This window comes from Topomyia yanbarensis, chromosome 3 (genome assembly GCF_030247195.1).
Source record: "Topomyia yanbarensis strain Yona2022 chromosome 3, ASM3024719v1, whole genome shotgun sequence".
In the NCBI taxonomy this organism is placed as follows: domain Eukaryota; kingdom Metazoa; phylum Arthropoda; class Insecta; order Diptera; family Culicidae; genus Topomyia; species Topomyia yanbarensis.
The window spans coordinates 166,834,159-166,847,838 of record NC_080672.1 but is presented as its reverse complement, the minus strand read 5'-3'; the positions used below and the strand labels follow the sequence as shown (position 1 = coordinate 166,847,838).

The 13,680-nt window shown below is 36.8% G+C and overlaps 1 protein-coding gene and 1 pseudogene across 9 annotated transcripts in view; both read right to left on the bottom strand.

Moving 5' to 3' along the window:
• LOC131689160 (small conductance calcium-activated potassium channel protein) overlaps window positions 1-13,680 on the bottom strand; it is a 761,072-nt gene that overhangs the window by 656,826 nt on the left and 90,566 nt on the right. The window lies entirely within an intron of this gene.
• On the bottom strand, window positions 5,609-6,663 carry LOC131687367 (thioredoxin-like protein 1; annotated as a pseudogene).

Genomic DNA, 13,680 nt, shown 5'->3' with positions numbered 1-13,680 from the left:
TGGAATGCAAAACTAATGGCATGGAAAGACAGCAAATGCTTTTGGTTCGAATTGGTGTACTAACCTTTAAGATTCAAGCAAAAATTTATTTTTATATAGTCCACACAATTCAAGCGCTATTAATTTATTCATTATTAATGGCAATCACGTGAACCCAACCGAACCAGAACAATTAAATATATTGACTTATAATTCATTTTTCGAGGTAGGAAGGTGTTTTCCCTGTCATGTACGGAAAAAAATAATCCCAGATCTACTATTTTCTCTTCTTCTCTCGCTGTATTCAAATAAATTAATGATGAGGCGCATTTCAGTGATTTTATACAATGGATAATTAAAATTTTTCGCTTCCTGTTATCCAAACTCTGCGCATGAGTGTTCTCCATACACTATGCAAGAGCTTCCAATTAGTGACGACGAAAATTTCATATTTGCATGATTTTTCGCCACTATCTGCCTCGGTGGGAGCCGATCCTTTCTGGTGGTTGGATACCTACAATAAACAGGTGTTGGTCGATGCAAGATGACTTGTTTTAATTTTCATTGCTACAGGAAAAGCGAAAAAACTCACCATTTTTGCCAGTTAATGTTTTAATTACCTGTAGGAGAATAAAGAAACGAAAGGAAAAAGGTAAGAATTTTCATTCATTTAAAGCTGTGGGTCGTTTCGGTAGTCCGACGGTGGCTTAATGGCCCATCTTACTAAACGAAAATGGTAAAAATTGTTGTTCGCATCTGAAAGCTTTTCACCGTAATGGGGAAGCGATGTGATGATGAGATATTTACCCCTCCTCTTTTCTTACTTTCCTAGACAAGTCCATTAGGATAGCATATTATCATAATTATTAGTAGAAACATAACTCCCGTAACAATGAGAAATTATTCGCTGTGTTCATCGTTCGTTGAAAAAAAGTTTTGTTTCTGACTTTACGTACGTAGAATCACGTTAAATACGCAACCCTAAACCCACGCAAAACGCATCGTTAAATTGATAAGAATTATCTTATGATACATGAAAAAGTAACAAAACTATGTTTTCATAAGATTAATATAACCCACCTCTGAATCGATTTCTAGTCACATCGAAATTGTGTGTTCCCAATTTGAGCCAAATCGGACAAGTCTAGCTACCGGACCAACAAACTTGAAGTTTACATAGGATTTTTCAATAATTGACAAGGTAAAAGTCCACTAGCGCATAGTACCCGAAAAGCGCGGATTATGAAGTGACCTGCCGGCAAGTGCATAAAGTCTGGCTACTCTGATACACTGTCCAAGGCTCAGTTAATCAAAAATAACCCATTGGTAAGCTTTTGGCATATTTATTTTATTCAACTTCAATATTAAAACAGTAGGGGAGACTGAGGAGAGTTGATCCCCGGGGAGATTTGATCCCATCATTGTAACTCAAAGGCGGATCAGAATACATTAATCGAATATACTAGAAAGTTGCGTAGTTTTATCTAAACATAAGTTTCTTTAACATAAAAAAATAAATTGGACATGTGTTACCGAATTTTTACCGATTTAAAGAAAAAAATCTCAGAAGAACTGAAGAAGATTTATTTTCCAAATTTTCAAACTTTTGTACAATTGGTAAAGTCACCCACTGCATACTATACTTTTGCATACAGAAATACAGGAGAATGTCAATTATATGAATACGCTATGATTGAGCTGATTTTTTTGTACTAAAGTTTGCTAAAATATATGCTATGGGTTCACTTGATCCCTTCAAATTCGTGGAGATTTGATCCCCTTCGCCATGCTTCATACAGACTACTGAAAATAACCAAATTCACACCAGAACAAGTGAAGTCATTGTTGCCATAAAATAACAAAAAAACTGTCAAAAATGAACGCTTCATCATACAAAAACTTAACTGTAAATTTTTACTACAGCATACGTAGCAACCATGCATCCCTCATTTGACGTTCCTCAACCATAATAACGACAGCTTTCAAATCATTGCACAGAGATTTGGGGAATTCGTAATAAAAATCAGGTAAGAGATGGGTAATATGTAGTAACAAAAATAGTAATATCTAATCACAACAATTTAATCAATACCACAATACATTTATAACATTGAATGGGGTTAGGTACCTATTTTTGCCCTATTAGGGAGGCTACCTCATTATTTCATGATTAATTTTATTATTTCAGCTTCTTTGCTTTGTTATTAGGAGCCATTTTTTTATTTCGATTATGGAGGTTTTAGCCTTAAGGTCATTCGCCTCTTATTAGTAGCCAATATAATAACAAAATTGTCTTGAGAATAGTGAAAATCTTCTGTTTGAGCGCATCAAAAACTCTAATCGAGTACCCCAATTATCGCAACACCATTTGAGCCAATGCGTTGAGCAAAGATGGCAGACGCTGTTCTAACCAAAGGCTTCAGATTGGTAGGATGATAATAGAAACAGGGTAAAAATAAGCTTATTACCCTACATGCTCTTTTAAACACGTTTTCATAAAGGAATCAAGTGTCCCCAAATTAGGGATCGAGTCTCCACTAATCTAAGAATTTTCCATTTTTTTGATGTTTTCCAGAAATGCTCATAGCTCATATCCAGTACAATATTTCCATGTAATTTTTTTATGATTATCAGTCAACCCTAGAAACAATATAAAACTACAAAAAATACATCGTTTTTTATCATTCCACGGAGTAGGATTGAAAAATAAAAAAGGGGATCAAGTCTCCTCAGTCTCCCCTACGCTTAACTCCTCTCATTAAGCTCTGTACAACATCTAGCTGCAGCTTCTTCTGTACTGAAACTCACTTTTTCTTCATGATTTCATGATTTTCAGATTTGACCTCGTTGGGATGCCTCCGTAGGGCCTGCTTCATAATTGCTTGGTATTTTTCGATGGGCCTTAGTTCCGGTGCATCGGGGGATTCATGTCCTTCGGTACGAAAGTGGCCCCGTTGGCTTCGTACCATTCCAGGACATCATTTGAATAGTGGCACGCAGCTAGATCCGGCCAGTAGAAAGTATTGCTTCAACAAAGGAGGCAGACGCTTCTGTAGACACTCCTTGAGGTAGATTTTCCCGTTTACAGTACTGGTAGTCACGAACGGCGCACACCTTGTGCCATATGAGCAGATCGCTTGCTATCATGTGTTTATTAGCAAATTTTGAAAGTTTCTGCTTCCTTACTTCCTCTGGTACATCAAACTTGTGCTTAGCGGTGAATAACAGTAGCCCCGGAAGCTGCTGGAAATCCGCCTTGACGTCTCATCACCCGTGATCAAAATTTTAAGTTTGAGGCATCGTCAGCATCTGCACTGATAGAATACATTCGTAAATCGCCAAGAATTTGTTTCGTACAGACAATTTTCATAAAATATACGAATTTTGACGTAGGACTACGTCTTTGTTTTCGATATGGCGGTGCACTCTGCAAATTCTACAAAAATGGTATGTAACGAAAAGTGGTCCAATTTTAAACGCATATAATTCAGCCATCTCACGATAAATTTTCAAATTTTTTGCGCAACTCGCCCTGAAATACTTCTAAGAATAGATTCCAATAGATAAACCCAAAGATTTTTGATACCATAGAATTAAAAAATTCAATAATATTCAACCTTGTCAAAATATCGCGCATTAACACACAGAAGATAGCGCTTCCCTAGCCCTGTACGACGGATTGGTGTACCTAGCGCACAACGCTTCTATGAATGACGTCATCATCGACTATTTAAAGAACGGACTTGGCCAGACACGCTCAGTTCCCTGTTGAACGGCTGGCGAAGCAGATCACTGCGCTGTGTTTTTTACAGCCAGTGTAGCTGAGCTAGAAGTCCGTTACACTGGCTGTGGAGGGACGCTACCCTGTGTCGTCCAACAGGCGACCGCTCCAACTGCTTCCTAAATGCCGCTGTAATGTTGCCAGTAAATTTTTGGTTTAATTAGCACATGTATTTGCTATTTGCGCTTGAAATTAAGTAATGTAGTGGTAGTAATAAGCTTCCCATTTTTATTTAAACGCAAGGACAGTTTTAAACAGGATTTGATTAATTAGTTTAGCTCATCTAAGCAATTTTATCAATTCTGTAATTTAAAAGGAATTTTACGGAACTTGGTGGATTTGGCCCCACTTGCAACTGGTATAATCAACCTGCACAAAGTGTTGCATAACGCAGGGCTGTTTTTTGGAATAAAATGTGTTATCATTCAGCCATTCGCTATGCAAAATCACGATATTATGACAGATGGGCTAAGCGCGGCCGTTCCTTTCAATCGGGAAAGGCCGCGTGGAATTTTGGTGAAATGCGCTAATAGTGTCGTGGTGGTACTAGTTGTCTCTTTCGCTCTACCCATCATCATCATCAGCGTTAACTCATTTTGCATAGTACGCTTGGGTTCAATGTTTGGAGCGAATGTGTTGGTAGGTAGGGGAACTGGCGGTAAAATGAACACGTTAAGCAAAGTCATTATTTTCTAACTAATAAGTGAATGAGATGTTACAATCACCTTATGTTTCTTGTTAGACATGTTTTGTACATATCTGGTAAAAATACTTCGTCATAAACACATTTTTTCAAACATGATTCTTGATTTCTAAACATGTCCAAAAATGAGATTTATAGCGAGCGGGTAAAATGAACAAATGGTGGTGGTAAAATGAACAGCTTCTGGTGACCTGCAAAATGTCCTGTATGTATGCAATGCGCAGCGTTGGAAAGCATTTTCGGATCAATGCTAATATCCCAACAAATCATGAGCTTTGCATACACACAGGGCATTTTGCAGGCAAAAAAATTGTCACGGAAGAATTGAATTTTCATGACGTAATATTAAGGTTGGACAGAGAAAGGGTAAAATTCGCAAACGAAAAAAGCAGTTTTTTTCCACGCCGTATGTCAGATCTTCATAAAAATCAATTAGCATTACTGTAACAACATTCTACATACGCTGATTTATTTTTATGAAGATCTGACATACGGTGTGGAAAAAACTGCTTTTTTCGTTTGCGAATTGTGCGCATTCTCTGTCCAACCTTAACCATTTTACAATCCTGTGGCATCGAAACACATCTACAAACTTGGGGTTATCCATGGGTGTTTGAACTTTTAGGATCTGTTTGAGAGCAACTAGAAAGCTTGTTCTATACATGAGATGTGATTATATTGTCTAAAATTTGATTTTTCTTCACCGGTCCAGGTAAGAAGAAAATAAATATTTTACATTAAGTAGTATAGTCCTACGTCTACAGTTCGTGCAACCCCATAGGGCTGCCCCTTGTAGTTTTTTCGTACATATGATGAATCGTTCGTAGTTCTATTGAAACATTTTTATTTTTTATTACGAATTTTTCGTGAATACCACGAAACGACTTTCGTTGGCTTATTACGAAACAGCTTCATTCGGCAAACTAATTGTTCGCTGCTATATACGAACATCTTTGTAATATTTACGAGTACTATTCGTCAAACCGTCAACGTCAAAAACAGCTTCAATAGAGGTAGAATACGTCAACAATTCATCACGACGGTCTCAGTCTGACTATTTAGTAGCCGTATCCGTACCCGCCGGTTTCAGGAAGATTTACTGAACCTCTTTCGTTTCCAGTTGATCCAGAATCCGGAGCTGCTCGTTGGTTTTGTATGAATAAGATTGAGTTTTTCTCTGCCGGAGCAATATCAAAATAATATGCCATTTTTTCCTGCTCATTATTTTATTGAACAATTTATAAAAAGAACAAGTTAACGCGCATCACTATCTTTAACCTTTTAAATATACGATCAAACATATTCGTCACCGCACCTATCCACCGCCTTCTAACCATCCTTCTCCCGGCGGCTCAAACAATCTAGTGGCTTTCACCCTTCTTCCCAGCCACCCGCTGGAAGTCATCCATCATAGTCGTTGCAATCGGTGACCCGATGAAGGCCAAATGATCGATAATGATCGTCTCGTCACCACAACGGTTATCCTTCACGAACAGCTGCATATTCTGCACGTTCTGAAATTCAACGAAGTGCAACGGAATCGGCGATCCCGACACAAGATCCTTCTGCCCCAGTACTAGATCCTGCACCGAAACTTGCGATTCGGCCATATCGAAATCGATGGTGCTTGGTTGATTGATAAAGATTCTCACCTTTTTTTTGGTCCGTGAGAGGGTGGTGCTTTGAACTTGATGGCACTGATTTTGACCAGCTGATTGAAGGTAATCGAAATGATCAACTGTTCGTCACAATCGGACACCAGATGACCACCGCTGGAACTGAGCGCATTCACCATCGGGTGGTCGTTCGATTCGTTCAAACATTCGCACTGGTTCTTCTGGATGAAGGTGTTCAAGTTCAACATTCCATGACCGTAATCGACGTAATGTTTCTGTATTTTGGCTTCAAGTCCATTAATGTCTGCACCCTGCATCCTGTCAATCTTTATTCTGGCTCGGTAGAAAATAAACATTGGCATGGTCGACATGCCCTGGGACGGCGCCGTTTCGGTGTATCTGTCGACGTCCACCTTGAGAAACACAGCTTTTGGATATTTCGCCGGAAGCTTATCGAACAAATGCGATATGTTTCGGCACGGTCCACACCAAGCTGCGGTAAAATCCACAACGACCAATCTTCCTCCTGCTGCGGCTAATTCGGTTTGGAAGTGAGCTTCATCGGTGATTGCTTTAACAGCCATGCTGTATGATGTTAGATGAAGATTCTAGTTACAGGGCCACTATTTTACCCGGAGAAATTAACTATTTAATTAACTTTTAACGTTATGCACTTTACTTATCACAAAATTTAACTAATCGAGAATGACGAGAGATGTACGATGAAAGATGATTACGAAAACTTCTCTTAGATGAACGAAATGAATTCGTGCGACCAACGAGATTGTTCGTAATATACACAAATGTTTATTAAAATAAGCAAAACATTTCGTTTCATTCACGAAAAATAATGTCGTTTTCAACGACAACATTCGTGCAATAAACACTAAATAAGTAAAATTTACGAAAACTTTCGTTCATCAAGCGGCCATTTCTTCACACCTCAGTAAAATCGATCATCGATTTTTTTAAATTAAAAAAAATCGAAGTTGTCAAACATCGATCCCAAAAGATCGACTGAAAACAATAAGAGGCTAACAAATACGAAAACTTTTCTATAATAAACGAAATCAATTCGTGCGATCAACGGAATCGTTCGTAATATACGCAAACATTTATTGAAACAAACGAATCATTTCGTTTCATTCGTGCCATGTACACTAGATAAGTAAAATTTACTAAAACTTGTGTTCATCAAGCGTCCATTTCATCACACCACAATCTTTCTAGTCCTCAATACTGGTGAGCAGGTTGAAATAAAATCGATTTTGCCAGATCGATTCTTTTAGTTAGTTAAAAAAATCGTTGTCGTCAAACATCGATCCTAAAATATCGATTGCAAAAATAATGAATACGAAAACTTTCCTAAGATGAACGAAATAAATTCGTGTGAGTAATGAAATCGTTCGTATTATACACAAACGTTTATTAAAATAAACGAAACATTTCGTTTCATTCACGAAAACTAGTGTCGTTATCAACGATTACATTCGTGCAGCGTACATTAAACGTGTAAAATTTACGAAAGCCTTCGTTCACCAAGCGGCCATTCTTTTTTATGAAATGAACGAAACCTACTAGTTACAATGCACGAAAGTACTTCGTTGCAGAAAACAACGAATGAATTCGTACATTGCATGATCGATTTCATTATATTTACGGAGTTATATTATCAGTGTGGGTATATAGTTTCCGGGCCCGTGACTTTACTACCGTATTTTGCCGTTCACCACGATTTGGAGCCATCTGTACTTTGTACGTATGCAGTCTCTCCCTGTCATTGGCTTACTGAACGAATGATTTTGACAAATTCAACTTTTTGGTCACATCCTGACCATTTGTATTCCGCTTAAGGTTGGACAGAGAAAGGGTAAAATTCGCAAACGAAAAAAGCAGTTTTTTCCACACCGTATGTCAGATCTTCATAAAAATCAATCAGCAGTACTGTAACAACATTCTACATACGCTGATTGATTTTTATGAAGATCTGACATACGGTGTGGAAAAAAACTGCTTTTTTCGTATGCGAATTTTGCGCATTCTTTGTCCAACCCTAAACGCTATTCTGCTTTCACTAATAGAGCATCCATTCTGACAGCATCTCTCCTTCCATCCGATGCTCAGAGTTTGGTGGGTGACTGCACAATTTTGAGTTGTTTGAGATAAAAATACAGTGTAAACAATACACTCTAAACTACTTCTACCCAAATTTTCAAGAGAAAATACCTAATGGGTTATTTTATAAAGCATTTTTTCGTTATGCAATTTGATGTGAGTCCCCTATTACGAGCTAGGAGTCTCCGGGCGCCCGGAAGAACTGACAATGGATTTCTTTCATCGCATTTTGGATACCGTCATTGAGATCGATAGAGTAACAAGACAACATTATACGATCGACAATTGCAATTCAAAATTAGTTGCATTTTCGTCAGCGAACCACTCCCCGGAGGGAGTGAGAGAACGGTGATGCTGGTACTCATGGAAATGTGAAGAGACCAGGGACACCAGGGGGCGAGGGGGTGCGGTATTATTTTGCTTGATGAAAAATTAAGCTGATTCTTTAGTACTTTTTCAAGTAGACGCATCGAAGAAAGAGACTATCTATTTTACCTTCATTTTTGATTATCACAGCCCCATTACAATATATAAATGACTGCATAATCGATAGAAGAGAAAGTAAACAATGAGAGTCTCTATCTGTTAGACATTCAGTTATTATTGTTTCAATACATCAGCTACGCATAGAAAATTTTGGGAATATGATTAACGTTTGAACTGACCTTTTAGTTTGGATCACATAGTTGTAAACTGAAATCAGGATCAAGTAAAATACATACGTTAAAACACTCACATAGAAACTGATCTCGAAATAAGAAACTAATCATAAACCACAGATTTCAAGTTGTGTTTAGTTCATCTTTGGAAGGTTGTAGCGAAATTTGGACATGTGATGGGGGTTAAGTTTAAGTAGGTTAGAAAAAACTGCTTAGCAAAAATATATAGGTTTCATTATTTGCTGAAAATTTTACTTTTCGGCCACACAGTAGAAAATGGAAAATGCGACAGATCCATTAACCACGAGCTATAATAATCATACAAACATACTGATACTGGAAGGCTGACTATGGTGGGCTAGACATGCAGCGCTAATGCTGGAGTAAGTCCAGCTACCGTTCGTTGATGGCGTGCTATCTTACGACAAACGCCATTTTGGGGTGAACTGAGCTAGATGTGCCAAGTTACCGAACAAATTCTTATGGGTTTAAACACCATTGAACCCCATAAAATACCATGAATATGGTTCGCGTCAAATTTCATAATCATCAAAGGATCATAAAATGGTCCCAAAAGTTCATAAACACACCAAAACATGGCTTCCACGTGTGATCTTCCGGACCATGGTGATGGTGTATTTATGGGTTGAACCCATTTCAAACACTATCAAAACACCATGCAACAGGGGCGAATTTGGACCATAAGCATGAGGGCATTATGGGCTTTGCGTTTGCTCGTGTTACTGGTCGGAATATTCTTTACGAAGTGAGATTTTTGGATTTTGACATTTTTTTGGTTACTGACAGCGTAAAATGTTATGAGAAATTGTGAGTTATATTGGAGTTTTAGATATTTTTCTATGCGAAAATGTGCGAGAAAAATTCAGTTTTAGTGCAAACTGCAAATATTGCATATTTGGTAACATTGTTGCACTGTTTCTAAACAAAATAAAACCGAAGATTTGAATAAGTTAGAAATTGATACTTTAATTTCATAGAAAAATTTTCATGCACAATTATGATACGTCTTGCTTATGGCATGTGTCATCTGACATAAGTAATAATTGGAATATCAATGAAGAATAAATAGAAACATCAACTGTCTCCTCCGAATTGTTTCTGCCATTTACAAATTTCAAGATATTCAATATCTTTAAAAGTTGTTTTTCTCGAAATGCGATAGGTGGCGTCTGACATAATACAGCACATGAGTAACGAGTTGAGCTCAGCAGAAAACCTGGAAGAGGTGTTTGACTTCGGGGAGACCCCACAATAGCTGGTTGTATTTGCAATCGAGGAGGATTACCGTGTAGCGAGCGTTCAAGAAGATTGACTGAAGATCGAGTATCTTGGAAGTCCAACATACATGCGGTCATGATTCGGAGTACCCAGATTGCCCGACCGTAATGAAGGTGATGATCATATCATTTTTGAGAATGCCTAAAGTACGATTCACACGATATATCAGGATTCTGTCATCGTTTCGGAACGTCAAGATTAGTTACATGCAGTTCAATGAAGGCATTTACACACACGTTACACGGAACGTTTTGACGTACGGCACCGAACGGGCACACGAGAAACGCATTTAACTTATTCTGACGGAACGATCACGTTCCGTTGACGTAGACGGAAGTTGATGTATCGTCTGAATCGTGCTTAAAGGTGAGAGGAAAAGTCAATACAAATTATAACGAGACTTACTCCTTCCTAAATTATTTACTCATTTGGATTCTTTGGACTGGATTATTATTAAAAGAGATATTTAACATTAAATGCGGACGAAAGATTTTTATCATTTCCCATAGCCTTAAATGAGACCAAGAACATTCAATGTATTATTAGCGCCAAAACGGATAATTTTGGGCCAATAGTATCTTCGGACAATTTAAAGCATACAATATACCCTTTCTTTTGGTATTGTGATTTTACTGATTAATCCCGCTAAGAGTGAGATATTTTCATAAATTTTCTTGGGAGTGATTGTATTGAAAAAATGCCTTCAGCAAATTTGTAGCTCTCACTTTTGCGAATATTTTTACTGAAGACATCAAATACTTATTTCGAATACTTTAAAAGCTATGGCTTATTGTTTCTGGATTACCCTTTGTCGCCTATTTATTGTTCAATATAGTAATAATCCATTTAAATGAGCGAAATATTATTTCGATAAAACAAATTTCGTATTTCATTTTTCTATCTACAACCACTAGAATAACAACCGACCAATTCCAAGTTGTCAGATGGAACTTGATCACTTATCGGTGCTGCAAAAAAATTTAATTTACGCGAACCTTCTGACTTATAACCATCGGATCGATCTGAAACATATCTCGTAAAATAAAAAGCGAAATAAATAACTCCAAGCAGTGGTGTAGTCAAGAGGAGGCTGTGGGGTTTAACCACACACCCCCCTCACCCAAAAAAATTAATTGGATTGAAGTAAAAAAAATATTGTTGCTGACTGATTTAATTCAATATTACAATGATAATTATCTGATCAGTACATTGATAACCTATTGTTTGGAACATCTTGAGGACCTTTGAAAAATTGTGGGAATACGATCCTTATCTGTATCTGATCTATTGTTCTTGATCTCACAGTTGTCTAATAACATCAATATCAAATACTTGCCTAAAACCATACCAATATAAACTCATTCCAGAGTTCTAAAACTAATCATAATCATAATTTCATAGTGAGTTCAGTTTTGAAGGGGTGTACTGTAATATGGATTGGGGTCTTTTTTGAATAGGAAGCGAAACTGAAATTGCTTTAAGGTCTATGAAACTGCTCACCGAAAAATTGCATAGATTCCAACATTTTCTGAAAATGTTTTTATTTTGGAATTGCGTCGAGTTGAGACAAAAACGTTATAGAATTAATAACGAAAAAGCCACCTACCAAAAGTAGGGGAATTTAGGAAAAATGGCGTTTTCCGTTCCGCCAATTTCGCAGGTTTAGTATCTTCGATGAATTTTACAAACGTTAAACAGCACATCATTTGACAAAATAATTTTGGCGTTATATCCTTCAAGAAGAATTTATGGCGAATTTACTCTTCAAACAAATTTAGTTCCAGACTTAATGTTTTCAGAAAAATTTTGGGGAGTTCTATTACAAACCACTTTGTTGAAGACACGAAGGCTCCATGTGTTCAAGGTATTAACACATTTTAGGCTATTTCTATTTAATTTTGAATTGTTTATGATAAATCTCTTCTATTGTTTATAAACAATAAAATTTACATTTTATCCAAAGCTTGAGTTTGTGAAGCTCACAATAGAAAGTTATATTAGAAAAAAAAATAGCTAGATAAAGGAACACTTCGTAATTATCATTTTATAACTCGATATACTCCATATACGTAGTATAGCCTGCAATAAAGTTGTTCTAAATGAAAGTCTCAACAAATTCGCTAAAGACAGGAGCTCTGTTACAATTTTTTGAAAAACGGATTCTCCATAATTTAAAACTGCAAAGATGGCGGTTTCGTAATTATGCCATATGAACAGTCAGTTAGATTTCCACCAAATCCCCACCAAACCGAATTTCTTACTACGCCGCTGACTCCAAGTAAGTAGAAACAAAGTCGTTCTACACTCGTCCACAAGAAACTTCTTCGAATACTGCCTATCTATTATAGTACATTAAAGACCCGATTTGATCAGCCCCCAATTTCATCATCCTCATACGAAAATATGTTTGACGGACTCTAGCAGACAAACAAGGTTGAATTTGAGTTAATCCTTTCTTGACCATGTCTTCCTTATCTTAAAAATGCAAATATGCAAAAATAAAAAAAAATATTTTTTTTATTTTTGCGCTTGAAGACCATATTAAATAATCAGAATTAGTTATTAGATTACATCAAGGGAAGGGCAAATTATTTTAACAGCTTCAGCTTAATATGAAGAAAAAAATGCCGCGATTTAGTCGATGTCCCCATTTGTCAGCCTAAAATACACCATGGAGATGATAAAAACGGGTCTTTACTGTATTTATTATTCACAATAATAGGTACATCCCATTTTCTGAGGATATTTTCTTTCAATTGCATCGAACTACACCCATTTTTAGGTAGTTTTCAAGAGGTTATTTTATTGACTTCTTCCAAAATTCGGCGAACCTATTCCCATTCATGCGATAGATTATGTTAAAAGGGTATCCTAAATTAATTGGTATACTTAAGGGCTTATATGTTGCAGATAGAGAAAGTTTTAGATTTTCCTGCACAATATTACAAAAGCTTCTTAAATAACTGTTCCTAATAAGATTATGTAAATTATAAAGCATTTGAAATTTTTTAGTAGAAGTGACGGAAGGTTATCGTAAAGTTTCGTGAAAAAGAAAATTCCAGTAATGATAATGATATACCCCAGCGGGTTGCGAGAGCTTTTTATTTGTTCTTTGGCATTAGGATTAGGGATAATAATTCAGATCACAGATACCACTGGGAATTCGTTTTTAGAAAAAGTCGATATCGAAGTAAAGTATGAACTATGCACGCATGCACTTCAGAGGTAGCGAGATATCAGGAGCTGAAATTGCAGTGCTTAGTTCTCAGCCGCGTTGGGAATTTGAGTAAACGCTATTGAATATGAACTTCAAATCCCTTCGAAAGTTTGTTTTTCGAATTTTTTGACTCAGCACAACATAACCCCTTTAGGAAAATCCAATTTTCCTTACACAATGCATTGATTGAAGAATTTTTATATGTTTTTACGGGGCACTAGCAATGATTCGCTTGTATTTATATTTTATGGGGAATTTTTCCGCTTTTCCATTAAATTGGTTTAACCTTTGAGATTTCTTGCACTGATATT